Here is a 19812-nt window from a genome sequence, read left to right on the forward strand (position 1 = left end):
AAATTGCCAAGGACCCTTGCAGGCAGTAATTGCAGGGTCTTTATGCTCCAGCCGCACAAGTGGCCATTAGGTAGTTTATTGTTATTACATGAATAATAGGATTTAATGCACAGTAAGGTGCTGTAATTGATAATGCCACAAACTCCTAACCTAACATTATTGTCCTTGCTTCTGACTGTTTAGAAAAAATGAAAAGGAGGAAAACCATATCCTTTGCGGTCAAAAATTAACTTTCGCTATACAATGCTTTTTAAGTTAGAGTAAAGCACACACATTGCAAGGGTTAACTGCTTGTTATTTTTTTATTTTTTTTTTTATTTTGGTAATTCCTTTATTTAGTCAAGGTTGTGGTACAAACAAGTGCAATGGCAAAGTAGAGGTAGGCACATAGCATGGTACACAATGGTGAAATTCACACTTTAGATAGGCCGCATAACAGTAAAAGTCATCAGAGGTAAAGCAATAGAATGGCCTAGGAAGTATAATGTTCAAAAATGTACACCTTGCCGGGATACCAATTGCACAAATGATGTGTAAGGCAGTTGACAACCAATTCGAATAAATGAGAATAGCCGGGGAAATGAAGCAGGCATGCCGCAGGGTCATCTGTGAGGTCTACATTAGTTAGGCGTTTGATGATGTTGGACACTGCATGCCAGAATGGCTTAATTTTTGGACATTCCCAAAATATGAAACAAAGTCCCTCAATCAAGATCGCACCGCCAGCACTTGTCTGAGACTTGTGGGGTGAAAAGGTGAACAAGTGAGGGCACCCTATACTACCTCGTGAGAATCTTGTAACCTGTTTCTTGGACCTTTTGTAGCTATTGATGATTTATGTGCGAAGTGAATGATCTTTTCTTTTTGGGCATCCGTGAATTTAGTGTGGAGGTCAGATTCCCAACGCTCTAGGAACGGGAGGAAGAAGACCGGGGGTGGGCTGGCTAAAGCAGAATACATAATGGAGAAACTATGGTGGGTTGGGTTCCTGCTTTGGCATATGTGCTCTGATTCTGTCAGTTGGCGAGGGATACCCGGGGGACGGAGCTGAAGACCGCTCCAAGGGGGAGCTGGTCACTTTTGACAGAATTGTCTTGGAAAGCTTCCCATCATCCCCAAGAAAGTCCCAAAGATGCAATTGACCTTCTGGGATCAATTCAAGAAACTGTGTACCTTCAAAGGCCGGGGGAAAATCTGGGTTACCTAAGATGGGAACCATTGGGCAAGGATGCGGTGAGACTGCAGAATAGAGGAAAGCCTCCCTAATGATCGAAAGTTTGCTGCCCAGGGTAGGGTGACCACTCCGTTCCCTCGGGATTGACGACGTGATCTAGGGCCAGCTTTTCGCTGTGTTGTCTCAAATTCCCATGGCTACCCACCTTTTGGCTTCGGCATGGCAGTACCAGTCAATCATTCTGGTTAAATGAACTGCTTTATGGTAAGCCTTCAAATTTCGGGAGTTTCAGCCCTCCCCTAGATTTTGGTAAATAGAGGAGCTTGAGCTGTATGCATGGTTTTCGATGTGACCAGATGAACTCCCGAAACATGGCGTTAATGCGTTTGAAAAAAGGAGAAGGGAGTTGGACAGGGAGGGCTTGCATCAGGTATAAAATATTGGGCAGGATGGTCATTTAAAGCGCGCTGCACCGACCAAACCAGGTAAGAATGAGAGAATGCCAATGGGCAAGGTCAGACTTAATTTGCGAGAGAAGGGGGGCCAAAATTAACCGCGTATAGAGCATCTGGGTTAGGCGTAATGTTCACTCCCAGGTATCGAATTAAGTCTGAGGCCAGCCGAAATGAGCAAACAGCCCGAAGACTCTCCGTTGTGGCACGATCTAAAGAAATAAGAACAGCAAAGGAGTTTAAGAGCTTGCACAAAGTTAGGGAGAGACTAAAAGTATTAGTCAAGAAGAAGATCAAATCATCCGTGAAAGCAGCAACTTTGTGGGCCCCAGAAGGCTTTCGATAGCCTGTGATCTCCGCCCTCCCCCGGACGGTGCACAGAAAGGGCTCCAGGGTGAGGATAAAGACCAGAGGAGAAAGCGGGCATCCCTGACTGGTTTCATTCGTGATCTCAAAAAAGTCTGACCGCACATCATTGACTTTGATCGCTGCAGAGGGATGGGAGTAAAGTGAGAGAATCCAGGATAGCATGGAAGGTCCCAGGCCTATAAGGGACAGAGTAGCACGAAGGAACTGCCAATTGACTCTATCAAAAGCCTTCTCTGCATCTGTAGATAGCAGGAGAAGGGGGGATCGGGGGGATCTGGCAGGGTGAATTAAATTTAGTGCCCGAATGGTGTTGTCGCGGGGGTCCCGTAAAGGGACAAATCCCGCTTGGTCACCGTGGATCAAGTGGGGAATATGTTGAAGAAGTCTGTTTGCCAGAGTTCTCGCAAACAATTTAAGATGCGCAATGGGGCGGTAGTTAGCGCACTTAGATAAGTCCTTACCCTCCTTGGGAATCAGAGATATGTGCTCTTAGAAAATCAACTGGTAGGGAATGACCATCTTCGATCGAGTTAAGGGCCACAACCAAGTGGGGTGAAAGGGTCTCGGTGTGAGGCCATCAGGACCCGGGGCCTTCTTGGGTTTGGAGTAAGATAGAGCCAGGCTCAGTTCCTCAATCATGATGGGTTCCTCCAACTCCTTCCGCACCTCAGTCGAGAGTGATGGCATACCAGACGCCGTTATATATGATTGAATAGATGCTAGAGTGGGATGAGGCGACGCTAGAGCAGGAGCTCTTGCAATACCATAAAGCTCCTGAAAGTAGAAGCGGAATTCCGCTGCCATATCGCTCAAGGTGGTCAACCTCCTGGCCCCCAAGGCAGTTCGACCAGCCCATGCCAGTTTCTATTTTGTCTTATGGAAAAGTAAAGACCGCAACTCCTCGCCGACCCCAACCAGTTCCTGGTAGGCGGAGCACGCCAGGGTAGCCTTATGAACACTGTCCAGCTTCTGCAGCTTAGCCGCAAGGTAATCTGTGCTCCTAGAGCACTTGCGTTTTAGTCTTGAACCCAGTTGTATTAGTAGCCCACTCACCACAGGTTTTTGCGCTTCCTTGAGAACGAGAGGGTTGTCAACCGAGTCCCTGTTGGTGGCGAAATAGGCCGATAAGGCAGACCGTAACGTGGTGCACGAGTCTGGGGACTGTAGTAAGGCTTCGTTGAGCCTCCAGGAAGCAAGACTCGTGTGTGCTGGGTCTATGCGAAGGTTTACATGAATGGGAGCATGGTCCGAGAGGTAGATGGCATCAATTTGAGCGGAAATCACTCTAGTAAGATCCCAGTGAGATATTAAGAGATGGTCAAGATGGGAGTAAGTATGGTGCACCTGAGAGAAATGGGAGTAATCCCGATGTTGGGGATGCAGTAACCTCCAGGGGTCGATGAGGTTGAGGAGAACCAGGTCCGCCTTTAGCCTTTTTAGACATGCGTAGGATAGATGAGAGGAGCCCCTGGGGACATCTAATTGAGGGTCCATCGCAAAATGAAGGTCCCCACCAAAGATCAACAGCCCCTCAGTGAACTCCAAAAGAATTGGAAGTAAGTCCCGTAGGAACTGGGAATGCCCAGAGTTAGGGAAATAGACATTGGCTAAGGTGACTTGATCATCCATGATCCTCCCTTTTAGTAGTAAAAAGCGACCCTGTGCGTCCTGCCACACCGCACCAGAGGTCCACGGTACCGACTTAGCAAGTAGTATGCTAACCCCATTTGCCTTTGAAATAGGCGAGGAGCTGTGATACACCAACGGGAAGTCTCTATTGGATAGCCTAGGGAAAATCATTAGCACCCTCTTCTTTTTTTTTTTTTGTAGTCTACTGGCCATGTTTTTTCAGAAAATATATGGTTTGGGGGGTCTTTTACAAACTGAAAGCTGTAAGTGAAAAAGAAAAACCTCCAGATTTTTAGAGAAATGTTTGCGTACGTCCGATTTCATTATTTCTCAAAAAGTCACAATTTAAAATTTACAGAGATTTGTATTTATTAACTCAATACAGGTTTAGCTTTTATATTTAGAAGGATCTTAGCAGGAATTGTGTAAAATTTGCTGTGTTTGTATCCGCTAAAAGATTTTAGTGCATTTTTAGTGAAAATATTATCTTGGTAAACATTTATGCTAATATCCCAGAGCCTTAAAAATCAGCAGCACCTTCCATTTATTCTACTGGCCCTTTGCTTTCAGAAAATTGATAGTTTGAGGGGTCTTTTAAAAAAAACTCTAAAAGTGAAAAATTAAAACCTCCAGTTTTTTTTAGAGAAATTTGGGTATTTATAGTTTTGTGTACGTTCAGTTTTCACCATTTCACAAAAAGGTGCAATTTATAATTTACAAATATTTGTTTTTTATTAACTTATTACAGATTAAACTTTTATATTAAAGCGGTTGTATACTGATAAAAAAAAAAACCCTGCAAGACAAAGGCATCGCATACTAGCTCATTATGAAATACTTACCTTAAAACGAAGCCCCGACGCGGACCCCCGGACACCGCTGTGGGCACAGACATGCTCCCTCGGTGTCTCTTCCGGGTTTGGTGGCTCGGACGCGGGAGTTTCACTTTCCGGCAAGATCCGGCAAGCAGCTCCGAAGGTCCGCCGGACCTTCAGAGCGCATGCGCCGCAGACGTCAGCGGCTGGATGCAGGGCAAATATCTCCTAAACCGTGCAGGTTTAAGAGATATTAATTGTACCTACAGGTAAGCCTTATTATAGGCTTACCTGTAGGTAAAAGTCACAAAAATCGATATACTACCGCTTTAAGTAGGAATTTAGCAGGAATTTTGTAAAATTTGCTGTGTTTGTATCTGCTAATAATGATTTTAGTGTATTTGTAGTGAAAATATTGCTTTGGTAAACATTTGCGCAAATATTGTGGGGCCTTTAGAATCCTTTAAAATCGCTATCACCTTCCTTTTATTCTACTGGTCTTGTGCTTTCAGAAAATCTATGGTTTGGGGGGTCTCTGAAAGCTGTAAGGGAACAATGACTGACTTAAGATTTTTAGAGAAATGTGGTTATTTACAGTTTTCACCGTTTTACAAAAAGACGTAATTTAAAAATTACAAATATTTGTAATTTATTACCCAAATCCAGGTTAAGCTTTTATTTTTTACTAGGAATTTTGCAGGAATTTTGTAAAACTTGCTGTGTTTATATCTGCTAAAAATGATTTTAGAGAATTTCAAGCCAATGTATTATTTTAATAAACATTTGTGCAAGTATCACAGTAGCACCTTCCTTTTATTCTACAGGTGATGTGCTTTTAGAAAATATATGGTTTGGGGGGGTCTTAAACTCTGAAAGCTGTAAGGGCTCTTTCAGACGGCCGCTCCGCTGCTTTTGTCCGCTGCGGGACTTTTTCCGTTTGCGGATGATATGCGGACATAATGTAAGTCTATGGCATTGCGGATGTCAGCGGATGACACCGCTGACATCCGATTTTCCTTCCTTTCCATTTTTTGAACGGATGAAAAAATGGGGTTCTGTTTCCGTTCCAAAAAACGGAACAGAACTGAAAGGAAGAAAATCAGATGTCAGCGGATGGTATTCTGCTGACATCCGCAGTGCCATTGACTTACATTATGTCCGCAAATCATCTGCAAAAAAATAGGATGATTTGCGGACAAGCGGAGCGGCCGTGTGAAAGAGCCCTTAGGGAACAATGAAAACCTCTAGATTTTTAGAGAAATTTGGATATTTCCATTTTTGCATATGTTTGATTTTTTACCATTTCGCAAAAGGCGCAGTCTAATATCTAAAAATAGTTATTTATTAACTAAATACAGGTTAGCTTATTATATTTAGTAGGAATTTTGTAAAATGTGCTGAGTTTTTATTTGATAAAAACAATGATTTTTTTTAGTTTACTTTTAACAAAAATATTGTTTTGATAAACATTTGTGCACATATCATTGTGGCCTAAAAATCAGTAGTGCTTTATTTGTATTCTACTGGTCATTTTCTTTCAGAAAATATATGGTTTGGGGGGTCTTTAACAAACTCTGAAAGCTGTAAGGGAAAAATAACAAAGCAATGGAAAAATTGCAAGAATGGCCTGGCCAGTAAAGTTTAAAAGTGGAGCGGAGGACCTGGCAGTGAAAGGGTTAAAGCCTTCTGGCCGGCTTTGTGTTTGCACCACAACATCTTATTGGGGTTTACTAACCGCAGCTGTTGAATTCTCACCTGGCTACAGTAGGGACTGCTCCCATGTTCCTTTTACTAGCTATTGCTTCAGTCCCTGACCTTGGGGGACGCAGCTTTGTGGATCTCGGGGCTCGGAGCTATCAAATTGTACCCTGAGATTGCTGTTGTTACCTTGGGATCACCTCTAAATGACTAATAGTATACTGTCTGGGTGTCTCTGTTCCATGTACTCCTAAGTAGGCACTGGGCTGACTGGGGTGGGCGTTGTTTAGGCTAATAGCTTCAAGCTCTTATCTGATTTGTGTGGTATAAATTCTCTGTGAATTTTCAATAAATACTGTTTCTGTTTGCACTTAATATAATAGCTTATGTTCCAGCGGCGAGGAAGCAGTTCCTTGGCAGAGATACCTAGGCTGTCAAGAGTCCGTCACACCTTCCATATCCAATATGCAACAAAACCTATTATTTTTTTCCCTTTTGGGTTCTGGAGAATTCTACAACTTCATGTCTACGCTTCCTGCACTGGGGAAATGTTCCTGCCAGTTGACACCTTTTGACAAAATGTGTAATTGGCAATGTCCTATCAGACATACTCTGTCCTTGTTGTTATATCTATTACCTATAGGGGGAGGCCATGCATGTATTTAAAAAAAATAAAAAAAAGTTCTGAATGCCGGGGTACAGGAAAGATTGGCTGATCAGGTGACCACCGTGATTGGCTCCCACAGTGGTCACATGATCGGAAACTGGTCCTGCAGACTACTGATCATTAGTGGGAACCAAGATCTGTCTTTCACAGCTTGGCCTCTATGCTGGGAGTGCGCAGTGAGCGAGCTGTGAGCACAGAAGCATCAGCCACCCAGCAACACACATGGGTCAGCCCACCCTTTTGCCAATGCACATATGTGTTAAATGGTCATAAAAGGGTTCAATTCAGTGTACAGGCTTTTGAAATATCCATTGAGCTCCTACTAAAAATGTTCAAGTTGTTGTGATGCTATAGGTGGCGGCACAAAGTTAAACTATGGAATGTTTACACCATATTACTGTTTTTACTGTCCTAGCTCAGAGTATGAAAAAAAAAGCAGTGCATTTGTGGCCAGACGATTGAAATTAACCACTTCCCGACCAGCCACAGTACATATACTGTGGCTGGGCAGCATGTGCAGGCAAAATCACTTACATGTTTCGGGGCGCGCTGCGGTGGACACAGCAGATTGCGAATCCCGATGCTCGGTGAAGATGTGATCACGTAATCGCAATACAGTATTAACAAAACTGTTAGCCTACAGCTATCACATGGTACCTGGGTCAGTCACAGCACCCTGTACCATGTGATTAGCTGTAGCCAATCACAGATCACTCTTGATCACAGAAGTCATGAATGTAACCCATTCATGACAGTTAAAAACTTTTCTGTTATAATGATCTTTATTGTAACAGCAGACAAAGTGTAAAAAAAAAGAAATGGAACAGAGAAATGCATTGTGGTCTGAACACCATCCTCACTTCCTGTTAACCAGTGATGTCACTTTCTCTCTGCCGTTGAACGCCTGCCGGCCGCGACCTCGGAGAGTGTAGGAGAATGTGAACTAGTCAATTGGTAATGGAGGGGGACACTATTCAAATTTTTGGTGGTTCTTACCTGTGTCAGGCGGGGTACCATTTTTGTAAGCACATTATCTCTATTCTTTTTTTCCTTTTGAATAAAATGTTACACTATTTTAGCTCCCTGTTCTTTTGCCCCTTTTTCATTGGTGGAGAGGAGTTTGTCCTATATTTAATTATCTGTGAGTGTGGGAATTTACTATTGATAACCTTTGAAGAGAGAGAGGAGAGGACGTTGCCCATAGGTTTAAAAATCTCGAGATCCTTAAGAGTGTTATAGGTCCTAGCGGCCTGCTGCGATTTGGTGAGCATTTAGGTGTGGACTAGCTCACAAGGTGGATTCTATGTTTTTTCTTCAAGCACAGTGTTGGGTCAAACTCATGATTTAAGGATTATTTTGGACTTTTTATTTAAATTGCATATGAATTTGTTGGTTGAATTTCATGTATTGATTTCACTTATTTATGCACTGGTGCACTTTTCAATAAGATATTTGGTGCAATAAGATATCAAATATATGCTAATAGAAGCACTCAGCACTTTATATTAGACTTCTATATCACTTTGATTTTACTTATCTGTGGTTATACTAATTTATGCTCTTTGTATTCCAGATGTAATTTTACATATCACTTGGTAATTCTGAGGGATTGGGACAATTTACTTTAAGCACACACATCACCAATCAGCGCCCACTTTTATTAGGATATTAATAAATGTATTACTTATGAAAAACACACCTATTACCTTAGGAATTCTATACAAAAGGTCGATCTGATATGGTCCCAGTGGAGAGAGTATATGTGCCCTAAGTTTTTCTAGGGATTATTTGATTATTGTGCTTTCGTAATGGCCTCTCCCTCTCATGAACATTTGTTTTCCTTTTTTTTGTTTTATTTGTCCCGCCCTGGGAGGCGGGTTGTTACATTATGTAAAAGAATAAATAATAGTGAAAAAAAAAAAAAAACGACTTGCTCTAAAAGCAGATGTAAGGGAAGAGCCTGAAAATTTTGAGGAGGGCGTTAACGAGCCTAATGAGGAAAAAGAGACTTCAGAAATCTCTAAAGGAGGGAATTTAAATCCGGACCATTTCAGTGAGAGACTGAATTAACAATCTCTGGGATTGAGAGGCCGAGAATAGCTCCTCAGACCCTGAATCCCATTTACAGCTACTTCTTCCACATACCTTTGCCCAATCCTGAACTAAAACATGGGGGAGGGCTCAGGTGAGGGGGATCTATCACGTTTCCTCCCTCCTTGTGACACTGAAACAATCTTGCCAGCAATTTTTCCCTCAAGGCTGGCTAAAGCTGATGCCAAATCGTCCTTTGTGACCTAGGCTGAGAAAGAATCACTAGATGTAGCTACTATGCCTGACAACTGTAATGGCTCAGATTGGCCAGTCGCCTCTGACCTCTCAGGAGAGGTTAACAGAGGATGTTCAGCTAGGATCTTCCAATCCTGATGGTGGCACACTTGTGTCCCTTCCTGCTGTGCCCCCCCCCCCCCACTTCTTTTCTGGGAGGACATTGATCCAGACAAGAAAACTTGAGGCACTTACAGTTGTGCTCATAAGTTTACATACCCTGGAAGAATTTATGATTTCTTGGCCATTTTTCAGAGAATATGAATAATAACACAAAAACTTTTCTTTCACTCATGGTTAGTGTATGTCTGAAGCCATTTATTATCAATCAACTGTGTTTCCTCTTTTTAAATCATCATGACAACAGAAACTACCCACATGACACTGATCAAAAGTTTACATACCTTGGTGATTTTGGCCTAATAACTTGCACACAAGTTGACACAAAGGGGTTTGAATGGCAATTAAGGTAACCATCCTCACCTGTGATCTGTTTACTTGTAATTACTGTGTGAGTATAAGGCCCCTTTCACACATACCGTCCGTTCAGTTCATCAGTTCAGTCACGTCAAATGTATCAGTTTTCCATCCGTTTTTTCTTCCATTTTTCATCCGTTTTTCATCCGTTGTCGTCCGTTTTTCATCCGTTGTCGTCCGTTTTTCATCCGTTGTCGTCCGTTTTTCATCCGTTGTCGTCCATTTTCATCCGTTGTCATCCGTTTTTCGTCCGATCCGTTTTTTTGACGGATGAAAAATAGGGCATTCATCCGTTCAAAAAAACGGACAATGACGGAAGCGGATGAAAGCGGATGTTAACGGATGATCATCCGTTGTCATCCGTTTTTTCATAGAGATACACTGTTGTCCGTTTTTCATCCGTCTACAGATGGATGAAAAACAGACAGCATGTGTGAAAGGGGCCTCAAAGGTCAATGAGTTTCTGGACTCTTGACAGACCCTTGCATCTTTCATCCAGTGCTGCACTGATGTTTCTGGATTCTGAGTAATGGGGAAAGCTAAAGAATTGTCAAAGGATCTGCGGGAAAAGGTAGTTGAACTGTATAAAACAGGAAAGGGATATAAAAAGATATCCAAGGAATTGAGAATGCCAATCAGCAGTGTTCATACTCTTAATTAAGAAGTGGAAAATGAGGGGTTCTGTTGAAACCAAGCCACGGTCAGGTATGTTCGGGATGCAAAGAAAAACCCACAAATAACTTCAGGTGAACTACAGGACTCTCTGAAAACCTGATGTGGCTGTTTCAAGATGCACAATAATGAGGCACTTAAATAAAAAAGGGCTGCATGGTCGAGTCACCAGCAGAAAACCAATTACTACGCAAATGCTACAAAGTATCCCACTTACAATATGCCAAACAGCACAGACGAGCCTCAACCCTTCTGGCAAAAAGTCATTTGGAGTGATGAGACCAAAATTGAGCTTTTTGGCCTTAACCATAAACGCTACATTTGGAGAGGAGTCAACAAGGCCTTTGATGAAAGGTACAGCATTCCTACTGTGAAACATAGAGGTGGATCGCTGATGATTTGGGGATGTGTGAGCTACAAAAGCACAGGAAATTTGGTCAGAATTGATGACAAGATGAATGCAGTATGTTATCAAAAAATATTGGAGGAAAATTTGCATTCATCACCCCGGAAGCTGCGCATGGGACGTACTTGGACATTCCAACATGACAATGATCCTAAACACAAGGCCAAGTCGACTTCTCATTGGCTACAGCGGAATAAAGTGAAGGTTCTGGAGTGGCCATCTCGGTCTCCTGACCTCAATACAATGTAGCCATTTTGGGGAGATCGCAAACCCAAGAATTTACAGGAACTGGAGGCTTTTTGCCAGGAAGAATGGGCAGCTTTACCATCTGAGAAGATAAAGAGCCTCCTCCACAAATACTACAGAAGACTTCAAGCTGTCATTGATGTTAAAGGAGACAATACACGGTATTAAGAACTGGTGTATGTAAACTTTTGATCAGGGTCGTTTGGGTAGTTTCTGTTGTCATTACGATTTAAAAAGAATAAACACAGTTGATTAATAATAAATCGCTTCAGCCAAACACTAACCATGAGTGAAAGAAAAATTTTTGTGTTATAATTCATATTCTCTGCAAAATGGCAAAAAAATCATAAATTCTGCCAGGGTATGTAAACTTTTGAGCACAACTGTACTTTAGTGTACTCTAAGTTTGTGCCAAGCTGTAACCGCTTATCACACACAGCACAGTTATCCCAAAGTAACAGAACCTCTCAGTGCCTGTCAACATCCACCCACAGTGACTCATGCACCCTAGCTGCAGCTGCTCTGTGTCCCATCCAGCTTCTGACAGAAGCTCACACCGACAGAAACACTCCTCAAATGCTGCGCCGTCTCTGCCCCTTACTGCACATGTGCGGCATGCTACATGCAAATAGGCTGAACTTGCACACGTGATCTCCCGCCGCAGGAATGGCCACAGAAGGTCCTCCACTTTTGGATGGATCTGATTGCCAATCCCCTTGGATCCGGAGATCTTAACCGGGATTGTAGCATAATCTTTTTTCTTCTTCTTTAAAAATATGGTGAGCTTCTCCAACCATGACCATCACCTTTAAGACACTGGCGAAAAAACTGAGGTACTTCCTGTATGTAAGACATTATATAAAGGGGGACTTCCTGTGTTTTTTGTTGCCAGTGTCCATTCTCATAGGTTGCGTATAACCCAGATAGTAATTATTATGGCTGCTCTGTGTCTCGTGATGTACATAAAGAAATATATACAGACACACTCACACCACTGCCTTCCTGCACATTTCTCCTCATGGATCCCTGCAGTCTCCTGTTATCTCCACCCTCATCCAGCCCCCTCCAGCTTTGCAGCCCTCATTGGCTCTCCTATGACTCATCCCTCCCTCTCTTGCTGGCAAACTCTCACCAGAGTGAGAGAAAAAGATGTATATGATGTCATTAGCCTAGGCTTTTTACCATGTTAGAAAAAGAAAGTGGGCTGTATCAGGTATTTACTGGCAGAAAAAAAATGTTTTAGGCCCCTTTCACACGGGCGTTCCGTATGTCCGTATATCACCCCATCCGTTTGCGGGTGATATACGGACATAATGCATGTCAATGGGATTGCGGATGTCAGCGGATGACCATCCGCTGACATCCGATTTGCATCCTTTCAGTTCTGTTCCGTTTTTTGTAACGGAACAGAACCCTATTTTTCTTCCATTTAAAAAACGGAAAGGATGCAAAATCGGATGTCAGCGGTGTCATCCGCTGACATCCGCAAACACATAGACGCACATTATGTCCGTATATCATCCACAAACGGATGGTATGATATGTGAACATACGGACCGGATGACACAAGTGTCATCCGTGTCCGTAAAAAAAAAAAAAAGTGCCGCAGCGGACGAAAAATGACTTTAGGGACCGGGCCTATTTCCGACATTTTGTTTACAAGGTAAAATCAGTATTTTTTGCTAGAACATTACTTGGAACCCCTAAACATTATATCTATATTTTTAGCAGAGACCCTAGAAAAAAATGGAGATCGTTGCAATATCACACCATATTTGCGCAGCGGTCTTACAAACGCAATTTTTTTTGAAAAAATACATTTGTTTAAATAAAAAAAAAAAAAAGAAAACCGTAAAGTTAGCCCAATGTTTTTGTATAATGTGAAAGATGTTATGCCGAGCGATAAACGACGGTAATTAATAAATCTCCATAGGCGACGCTTTAAATTTTTTTACAGGTTACCTGTTTAGAATTAGAGGAGGTCTGGTGCTAGAGTTATTGCTCTCGCTCTAAGATCACATCGATACCTCACATGTGTAGCTTGAACACAGTTTACATATGTGGGCACAACTATCGTATGCATTTGCTTCTGCGTGCGAGCTCGGAGGGACGGGGCTCTTTTAAATTTTTTTTTTATTATTTATTTTACTTTTTATTTTTTTATTTTTACACTGTCCCTTTAATTTATTAGTTTTTTTTAATGACTTTTTTCCCTATTACAAGGAATGTAAACATCCTTTGTAATAGAAATAAGCAGGACAGATCCTCTTTATTGCGAGATCTGGTGTCAAAAAACGTCCGATTTCACATTAACACTCAAAAGCAAAAAAAAAAAAAAAAAAAATGTAATTTTACATTTACCAAAAAAAAAAAGGGCCTTTAAGGCCGTTAGGTCGGAAGTGACGTCAGACGTTGCTTCGGTCCTCCAAAAGCATAGAGTTGAGTGTGGGCCATCTTACCCTCACACGACTTCCTACCCATCGCTCCAGGGGTTGGATCGTTTCCCCCTTTATCGATGGCTCCGGTAAGCTGGGAAATGACTGGAAAGTGGCGGGAGGGGGCACCTCTCCCACTGCCTATAAAAGTGATCATGTGGCGAATCCGCCGCTGGGACCACTTTTATTGGACACAGAATCGCTCTGTTTAAAAAAAAAAATATAGAGGTTATGTCCGCTAGGTTTTTAAAGTGATTGCAAAATCTTGTTTTTTTTTTTTTTTTCTATTAAAATAACAAACGTTCTACTTACCTGCTCTGTACAGTGGTTTTGCACAGGGCAATCCAGTTCCTCCTCTCCACGGGTTCCTCTTCAGGTCTCTCCTGGCCCCTTCCTCCTGTTGAGTGCATCCACAGCAAGAAGCTTGCTATGCGGGCTCCCGAGCTGAGCTGCAGCTCCATGTATCCATTCAGACATGGAGTTGCCGTTTGGCCCACCCCCTCTCTCCTGATTTGCTAACAGTTTGATTGACAGCAGTGGGAGCCAATGGCACAGCTGATGTGTCTCTACCAATCAGGAGAGAGAGTCCCGGACGGCTGGGGCATTCTTGGACATTGCTGGATTGAGAGGGGGCTAAGCTAAGTGTTAGTGGGGCTGCTGCACACAGAAGGCTTTTTATGCATAGAATGCATTAAAATAAAAAACCTTCTGACTTTACAACCCCTTTAACGCTAAAGTATTGACACATATATACAGTGGGCGGTCCGGGAGTGGTTAACAGAGTTTTTAAAGTGTTGCCTATGGACAACTTTTGGGTACCATAGTTTGATGCCGTTTCATAGGTGAGCTTGATTTTAAATCTTGATGTGTTTCGTATCTGTGTACTAGAGGCAAGGTATTTTGCCCAAAGAATTGGGTAGTATGATGTTTGTGTGCACTAAAACGTATTTTATAATATGTTTTTCACTGAAGATAAGGGGTTGACAAACAGCTGCACTAATATCATGTGACCTGGAAAAAGTGCAGCTGCCACCATTTTATTCTCTAGGGTCTCTACTTTTAAAAAATGCAGTGGCAAGGAAAAGTATGTTAACCCCTCATCTAAAGGGCCATACACAAGGACTGAATATTTGATCAGTTGGTTCAGTAGAAACCAGCCGGCATTCAGCCCGTGTGTACGGCAGCCAGTACGACAGAAGGGGCATGACCGAAAAAGGTCTGCCGATCAGTATCCTGACCGGCGCGTTCTGGCGGGAGAGCCGCCCCCCCGTCAGAACACAATAGCTCAGCGGGGGAGATCGGTGTACTAACATCCCATAATTAGTAATTGTAAAAAAAAAGGAGCTCTCTGAAGACATCCGGTCAAGAGTGGTTGATTTGCATAAGGCTGGAAAAGGATGCAAAGCAATCTCAAGGTATTTAGGCATCTATCAGTCAACAATTGGACAAATTGTCTATAAATGGAGACTGTTTATTACTGTAACTACTCTTCCTAGAAGTGGCCACCCAGCCAAGGCACATGGCAGAATCCTCAATGAGATAAAGAAGAATCCACGAGTAACCACTAAAGACTTCAAGACATCACTAGAACTGGCAAACATCCATGTTCATGAGTCTACCATACATAAGTGTTTGAACTGGCAAAGTGTCCATGGCAGAACACCACAGAAGAAGCCACTGCTCTCCAAAACAAATGACTGCATTCTTGAAATATGCAATAGAGCACCGTGGCAAAAAGCAGTTCTGGAAAAATGCTTTGTTGACTGTTGATAGAAAAAGTGGAATTGTTTGGTAAGAATGAGTACTATGTACGGTGCAAAAAGGGCACAACATCTCAGCGGTGAATTATGGTGGAGAGAGCATCATAATTTGAGCTTGAATTGCTGTTTTTGGGTCCTGGACCACTTACCATCATCAAGGGAAAATTAATTCCAAAGTTTACCAAAATATTCTACAGGAGAAGGTCAGTGTGGCTTGGAGAGAAGTTGGACGATGCACCAGGACAATGACCATAAGCATCAAAATAAATCCACCACAGACTTCAGAAAAAGAAAATTCACTTTTTGGAGTGGCCTAGTCAGCACAGACCTTACCCCCATAGAGATGCTGTGAACATGACCTGAAGATAATCATTCACAACAATCAGTTTTTTAAAGGGAAATGACCAAAAATTCCTCCTGAACATTGTGCAGGTCTGATCCAAAGCAACCAAAAGTGCTTGCTTAAAGTTATTGCTGCCAAAGAACATTTGACTGACCAGCTATTAGCTCCAAGGTTTTAATTACTTTTTCCTCCAACACTGAGAATGTATTAAACACATACTTTTCACATACTTTTCCTTGCCATTGTATATAATGTTTTTAATGTGTGCAAAAAAAGGCAAAAATGTCTAGCAGGGAAAGCGTTAAATCTTTGCACAGATCATGCACTTAAGGACTTGTTCACACCAGCGGCTTCTTTAGAATGGACCAATTAGTTTAACCTCTATAGTTGGGAAAATAATTGAGGATTTGCTAAAAGACTATACAGATAAGTTTTTGCTAGAAAATAATATTTATAGAAATAGCTAGGAATAGCATAGATTCATGAAAGACCGTAGTCAAACAAATCTGATTTTCTTTTTATGAGGAAGTAAGCAAAGAACATAGAAAAAGGAGTGGTTGTATATATTGTATACTTTGACTTTGCGAAAGCGTTTGATACAGTTCCCTAAACACGGCTAATGCATTTTATTGCAATAAAATAACACAGGCTTAGAGAATTCAGTTTGTAGATGGACAGAAAACTGGATAAAAGATTGTATGCAAAGAATGATTACTGATTCATACTCTGAATTGTGTAAGGTTATTAGTGGTTACCCCTGGGTTCAGTGTTGGGACCCTTCGTTTTTAACCTAAAGTATTTAAAAATGATATATACAGCCTGGCCTTAAAGTACCATTTCAGTGTTTTGCAGATGACCCCAAGCTGTGTAGTAGAATAACCCCACTACTGGATGTCTGTAACTTACAAGCAGACCTTAAAGTGTAACTTTTGTCATTAAATTAAAGTGGTTGTAAAGGCAGGTTTTTTATCTTAATGCATTCTATGCATTAGGATAAAAAGCTTTCTATGTGTAGCAGCCCCCCTAATACTTACCTGAGCCCAATCTTCCTCCAGCAATGTGCATGAGTGCCTTGGCCGTCCGGGACTCTCCCTCCTGATTGACTAAGCGCCGGTTCACACTGGCGCGACGCTACTTTCAGGGGCGACCTCCGAGATCGCGGTGTGAGCAGCGCGCCGCGACCTCGGAGCGGCCGCCACAGACTTCATAACATTGAAGTCTATGGCGGTCGCCTCCTGGTCGCCCCAAAGAAGCTCCGGACCCTTTTTCTAGGTCGGAGCGACTTGTGTCGCTCCTATTAGAACGGGTCCGTAGCTTCCCTATGGGAGGCGACCTGCGGCGACCTGTCACAGGTCGCCCTAGTGTGAACCGGGGCTTAGACAAAGCAGCGGCGCCATTGGCTCCTGGTACTGTCAATCAAAGTCAGTTAGCCAATGAGAAGAGAGAGGGGGTGGGGTCAAACCCCGACTCCTTGTCTGAATGGACACACAGAGCACAATCTGCTGATTGCTGGTGCAATGCTTTACAGGCTTCTGCTACAAAAAAATATAAATACACATTTTTTTACATGCAGAAAAATGTGCATTTATTATTATTATTATTATTATTATTATTGTTTTTTGAACCTATCCTTTAATAATAGCATGCAATGACAAGCTACAAGCAAATTGTGATAACAGAAGTATAGACTTCAAAGAAAGAGACATAATGTTCCCCTGCACAATTCATTAGTAAGACTTCATCTGGAATATGTAGTTCAGTTTTGGGCACCAGTTCACAAAATGGATATTGGGGAACTGGAGAAAGTGCAGAGAAGAAACAACCAAACTGATAAGAGGCATGGAGGAGCTCAGCTATGAAGAAAAAATAGCTGAACTGAATTTATTCCCTCTTGAAAAGAGGGAATTAAGGAAGGATATGATCATCATGTATAAATAGATAAGCGGTCCACATGGTGGAGTTGGTGTAGAGTAATTCACTTTTTAAGAAGTTTAGCCTAACACTAAAATCGCTACATCTATAGACGTCCACGATCTAACACTAACCTATCTAACCCTGTAAAGAAGAAATCAGTATACGTACCTTTTCTGAAGCCGATCTAACCCAATCCCACGCTTAGCTGTCAGCTGCGGCTTTGCTGTGGAGGTGGGTGCAGAAGAGGCAGCTAACAACGGAAGCCCCATAGTAAGTCTATGGGTGACGTCACTTCTCATTCATTTCAAAGCCGTTGTCGGCTGTGTCCTCTGCAGCGCTTCCGCGGTTGGAGACTGGACCAGAGTGGTTTCAAAAAAGGTATGTATACGGATTTCTTCTTTACGGGGTTAGAAAGGTTAGTGTTAGATCCTGGATGTCTGTAGATGCAGGGAATTTAGGGTTAGGCTGGACTTCTAATTTAAGGTCATGACAAAGGACAACTCTTTATATCTGAAGGAAAAGAGATTTCTCTTTCGTTCATCGACGGACACAGAGCTCCATAAATCATAACTACTGGGTTATATTGCCTCCTCCAGCAGTAGGACTAGGAAGAACAAAAAACACCTGCCAACGCCCATGGGCCATACTCAGTTTGGTATATAACCCCCCTCTCTGCTCTAGATAATCAGTTTTAATCTGTTTAGTCCAGAGTAAGGACCTAGGCTCCCGGCTGGGATCTTTGGTCCTAACAATTTTTTACTCCTTCCTTAAATCTTTTTTGTTTTTTCTCTTGAGAGATCTACAATCAAATGCTGGGCGACGGGATGGATAATCTTGATCCAGTGGTCCCACCAGCCCAGCCAGCGAGCAGGTGCAGACCGTAGCTATGCGCTAGGTCGGCCTGCAGGTTAAACATCTTGCAGCGTCGCATACAACTAAGCTTGGGTCTGAGTCGCACCAGTCCCTTAGCCAACAGCTCCCCTACTTCAGTGGCAAGGATTCTGTCTGTCCTGTGCCCGGACATATGAACAGGGATGGCATCCATGTGGAGCGCTGTGTCCGTCAATGAACGAAAGAGAAAATGGGAATTTTGTATTCATCATAAATCTGAGTTCGACGGAAACAGCACCCACCCCTCTTCTAAAACTTCTAATACTTCATAACTAAACTGAATACCTAGAGCAGAGAGGGGGGGTTGTATACCAAGCTAACGATGGCCCATGGGCGTAGCCAGGTGTTTTTTGTTCTGCCTAATCCTCCTGGAGGAGGCAATATAACCCAGTAGTTATGGTTTATGGAGCTCTGTGTCTGTCGATGAACTTAGAGAAATAGATTTTACGGTAAGTACAAAAATCCCATTTTAACCTCCATACAGCTGCAAGAAAAAGTATGTGAACCCTTTGGAATGTCATAAAATGTGATCTGATCATCATCATCTAAGTCACAACAATAGACAATCACAGTCTGCTTAAACTAATAACACACAAAGAATGAAATGTTGCCATGTTTTTATTGAACACACCATGTAAACATTCACAGTGCAGGTGGAAAAAGTATGTGAACCCTTGGATTTAATAACTGGTTGAACCTCCTTTGGCAGCAATAACTTCAACCAAACGTTTCCTGGAGTTGCAGATCAGACGTGCACAACGGTCAGGAGTAATTCTTGACCATTCCTCTTTACAGAACTGTTTCAGTTCAGCAATATTCTTGGGATGTCTGGTGTGAATCGCTTTCTTGAGGTCATGCCACAGCATCTCAATCGGGTTGAAGTCAGGATTCTGACTGGGCCACTTCAGAAGGCGTATTTTCTTCTGTTTAAGCCATTCTGTTGATTTACTTCTATGCTTTTGGTCATTGTCCTGTTGCAACACCCATCTTCTGTTGAGCTTCAGCTGGTAGACAGATGGCATTAAGTTCTCCTGCAAAATGTCTTGATAAACTTTAGAATTAATTTTTCCTTCGATGATAGCAATCTGTCCAGGCCCTGACGCAGCAAAACAGCCCCAAACCATGATGCCCCTACTACCATACTTCACAGTTGGGATGAGGTTTTTGATGTTGGTGTGCTGTGCCTCTTTTTCGCCACACATAGTGTTGTGTGTTTCTTCCAAACAACTCAACTTTGGTTTCATCTGTCCACAGAATATTTTGCTAGTACTGCTGTGGAACATCCAGGTGCTCTTGTGCAAACTGTAAACGTGCAGCAATGTTTTGTTTGGACAGCAGTGACTTCCTCTGGTATCCTCCCATGAAATGCATTAGTGTTTAGTGTTTTACGTATTGTAGATTCGCTAACAGGGATGTTAGCGTTTGCCAGTGACTTTTGTAAGTCCTTTAGCTGACACTCTAGGATTCTTCTTCACCTCATTGAGCAGTCTGCGCTGTGCTCTTGCAGTCATCTTTACAGGACGGCCACTCCTAGGGAGA

General features: G+C 42.5%; 1 protein-coding gene across 1 annotated transcript in view; it reads left to right on the forward strand.

The window, feature by feature from the left end:
• The window catches only part of MRE11 (MRE11 homolog, double strand break repair nuclease), a gene marked incomplete at its 3' end in the record, with an annotated part of 586107 nt that overhangs the window by 43946 nt on the left and 522349 nt on the right, over positions 1 to 19812 (forward strand). The window lies entirely within an intron of this gene.

Source organism: Pelophylax lessonae, assembly GCF_965119305.1.
Source record: "Pelophylax lessonae genome assembly, chromosome: 2".
NCBI lineage: Eukaryota > Metazoa > Chordata > Amphibia > Anura > Ranidae > Pelophylax > Pelophylax lessonae.